General features: G+C 35.7%; 1 long non-coding RNA gene across 1 annotated transcript; it reads left to right on the top strand.

Moving 5' to 3' along the window:
* The first annotated feature begins 643 nt into the window (after window positions 1–643).
* LOC148655628 (uncharacterized) lies at window positions 644–3581 on the top strand. The gene is made up of 2 exons (XR_015940759.1): window positions 644–1438; window positions 3215–3581. It is a non-coding gene; the product is annotated as an uncharacterized LOC148655628 (long non-coding RNA).
* The last annotated feature ends 557 nt before the right edge of the window (window positions 3582–4138 follow it).

A 4138-nucleotide genomic window follows, 5' to 3' on the forward strand; every position in this document is an offset into this window, starting at 1 on the left:
GAAAAATGACAAAAATAAAGCCGGCGCAGCGGTGAATTAATAATTTATTGATGTAACTGCCACCATCGGCTCTTTTAATGTACCTTTTTTATTTTACTGCTTGATATTGTTTCGTATGGGTAACGTTTTTAGTGCAAACACATAGCCTATCGCTATGCTGCGACTGAAAAAAAAAAAACAACTGACGCATCATAAACTGCTCTTTACGCAGCATTCTGTGAGGAGACTTCTGACCGACTATAAACCAAACCAATCTAGGACACCTCGCGATAACTTAAAAGGGCTGCATGTTTGTCAGATGTATTACTGCACAGTTTTTCCTGTTCCACTTGGGTCCTATGTATATACATTTATCACTCATACAATATTTTCACTTTTTTAGGTAAAAGAGGTTCTTTTATATTTAGTTCTGATTTCATTTTTTACCCTTACCATGGATTTTTATGTGCTGTACTATTGTCATTTGGACCCTGGTGTCATCAGTTATTTATAAACATATCATACTTATTTATACATTATGGTATGCCTATAACGACACCAGATAAGTTAAGGACAGACCCAATTCCAACAATAGCATACTTTCAAAATTAAATCAGGCTATAGGACTACATGTACAGTATTTAGAAGGCTGTCTTCTAGGAAGGCCGTCGTATTTCGCTCAATAGACGTTGACATGATTGCTTTTTTTCATAAAATACGACATTTTTGTATTTACTGAAGCATCAGACATCTCAATATTCCACTTTAAAATTCTGCGATCACACAGTTGCTTTGCCGCCGCAATTGCTTTAAATAACACTAGCACTCTTGATCTCGATACTAAGAAACCTGATGCTTCAAGACAATGCCATCATCGACACGGAGATGCAAGCGAAATACTTTAAGGTGTTAAGCGGGATGAATGATAGTTAGCTAAATGTAGGGAAACAACATTAAAGGAATTTTAAAGAGCTTACTTTCCCTGGGAAAAAACTCCATTGTTGCGGTTGAAACAATTGGAGCTGTGACCGACTGCAGTGGTCTAGGGATGAATGGGGAAGCCACAGGATGTGTGCGGGTCATTGCCTGGGGTCTTCGTCCCAGAGCCCTTTTCCCAGCTCGCCACAATGAACACGCACAAGGTCGAGGCTCGGCGGGGTCACAGGGCAACCCCCATTGTGCCGTACTTCAGAACAGAAAAAAAAACATTTATTAATCAGCACTGACCAGAAGCCCCTCGGCCAAAAGAGAAGACTACAACGGAGTGAGAGAAAAAAAAAAAGCAATGCTTCATCAGCCACTCCAGATGCGAGAGCTATCATTAGGGCCACTTGTTCGGCTAGCAAAAGTTTGTTATAAAACATTTTACAAGTTAAAAGGGATTCCTTCTCACACAGAGGATGAAGAAGAACGCCGCGTCAAGTAAGGAATACTTTTAGGACCAAAAACAATGCACAAGGTAGCATATTTGTGTTGGAAATTTGATTTAGCAAGAATTGTTTTGTCGAAGATTGTTTTGTATGTACAGTATATACTGTACAGTACCTCGTATAGATCATGCAGTATAGATAACGTTATACATGTTCCATAAAGCCACATTCAAGTCAATATCAAACCCGACAACTAGGCAAAGTCTAGCTGTGTATACTGTGTCATAATATCCCAAGCACAAAGCATTTGATGTTGATTTTACAACGTTGCAGAAAGATGGGTTGAGACTTTTAAGAAGTTGTAGAAAGCATAATCTATGTTGAACGAATTGAAACCGAGTGCCTTCCTTCGAGGAAAAACCAAGTAACATTTGCAAAGATGTTTTTGTTATAGCCTCTCTTTTCACCATACTATAAGCGTTGCTGCTACAGTATGAGATTGACCCGGTGACAATGAGAGTGGCCTCTACATTTAAAATAAACATTAAGATGTGTATTAAACTGTACGACAGTTAATTCAGTTACGATGAACTGGGTTCGTTAATGTTGCGTACATATTGTGCGCTTCACATTAATGTTCAGATTTGCTTCAGTTCATAAGGCCTTTGGTCTTAGACCTATTTTCAATGGTTAACGCACAGTTCATTCAACGTCACGATAGCACAACGAAATATATCCGGTCTTGGTGGGTAGATATTGTGAGTTAGCATTTGTATGTTTGTGGTTATAAGGTTACGTGTATGTGTTCTGTATGTAATAATATACACAATAATACATAGAGGGACTCCTATATAAAATGACAATGAAGACAACTGCAGCATAAGGTGCAGAGCTGGAATATCGTCATGGCTTCTACTGACACCTAGAGAACAAGCAATATTTAAAAAGTGAGGATATGCTCCGAGTGTCGTGTGACACTAGCTACACGTAATATACTGTATGTCCTTTATTATTTAAATATAGGGTTATATTTCTAATAGTCCGTAGTTTTAGAGCGTTATAGTTTCTATGCAAAGGAAGCGATATTAGACATATCCACATTCCGTCTTATTGATCAATTTTTAAATGTTTTATTATGGTAAAGTTTGATATTAATTTCTAACTTCGAAATTCAGATATTTGTTGTATACATTCTAATAGGACTATACCAGGTATTAAACATTAGAGCTAATATTATCAGGTTGAAAACATTTTTAACATGTTAATACCGTTTACCGACGCATAAATTATCACTCATATTCTTATACTTTGATTATTAGTGGTGGTATAACACAGTCTTAATTTAGTTTGTCACACAATTTGTAAGTCAAGAAGAATAAATTTGAATATAATATGTCGTTACACATCTGTCATAACCATGGTCATAATATTGATTTTAAAATCATTGCTTAATTCCGAGTCGCAGGAGGATAATCTTTCAATAAGCACCGATTAACAAAATACGATTAAATGTGTTTATTTACTGTACTTTGTGTAGTAAAAGGTGCGATTTAAAAACAAAACAAAACGCGTTTTACCGAAAAAACACGTATTATAGCGGATTCTGCGAAGATACTGTACCTAAAGGATATACTCGTTACATAAGCAGTATGGTGGATACAAACCGGATAATAGTTCTTCACGTTTTGGCATAGTTATCACACACACACAAAAAGACAGGTGAACTGAGCATTTTTGCATTACACTCGACGTTATTAAATATTGATATGAATATTATTTGTTCATTGTGCAAGGTATAAAATGTAGCTATTTAACTACCTCTGAGATGGGATATTTCTAAGTGTTATCTGTCTTTTTAATTTCAGGATACATCGTGTTATATTCAACTGTACTTATATTTTGGGCTGTTGTATGGGAGGTCATTCCTTACATGATGTCTTCCCAGCAAGTCAAAATGTTTCTATCGCTCTGGAGTCAGCTGCTCATACTGTATCTTTACACCTTTTACTGAACCCGGACACTAACAGTCAATGTTGTATTGTAGAATAAATTGATTAGCATTCATTAATCGACAAAAAAAGCTACACAACTGTAATAGCCTCAGAAGCAACATTGAACATATTACTTTGGAAGGCAAACTACAGTACATGCACATTTAAACGTTGAATTTTCTGAAATTTTATTACTGTACATGTTGTGGCCATTTGAAAATAAACTCCTTTGTTTCACAAACTGTATCAGTATTTTGCGAAAGTGGTATTCTAAAGTTTGAGAACCATTTTGTTGTAAACCATGGGGTATTTGGTCTTAACATTTTAATTGTACGTTGAGCGATATCCACACGAGAGTCGCCTTCAGTAGCTTGTTAGTAGTGTATCGGGTTACAACCGAGGCTTCTATGTCTGAAATAGACAACATGTTAACAACTCATCAGAACAGTTTTAGCGTTATTTAACGTACAAAATATGCCGGTTTGTTTCCTAATTTATGTAAAGAGCTGGTGGTTTTTCTGCATCATTTCCAAAACACGAAATATTGTTTTAGGTGTGGGAGGATGATGATGATGAAAACTACCCATTACATTTATTAAATACCAATGTTAGATTTTTGAATGTCATATAATATTTATATTATATTATGTGATATCAGTATGATATTAATTCATGTCTGTATATGATGTCTAAATATTTTGGTCAACATGCTATATATATAGGACAGTGATTTATCATGTTCTATTTCATCTGGATGTAATGTGTTCTCCTGCACTGAAATGGTGTGTAATACATGGT

This window comes from Lepisosteus platostomus, chromosome 8 (assembly GCF_059453375.1).
Source record: "Lepisosteus platostomus isolate fLepPlt1 chromosome 8, fLepPlt1.hap1, whole genome shotgun sequence".
Classification (NCBI taxonomy): domain Eukaryota; kingdom Metazoa; phylum Chordata; class Actinopteri; order Semionotiformes; family Lepisosteidae; genus Lepisosteus; species Lepisosteus platostomus.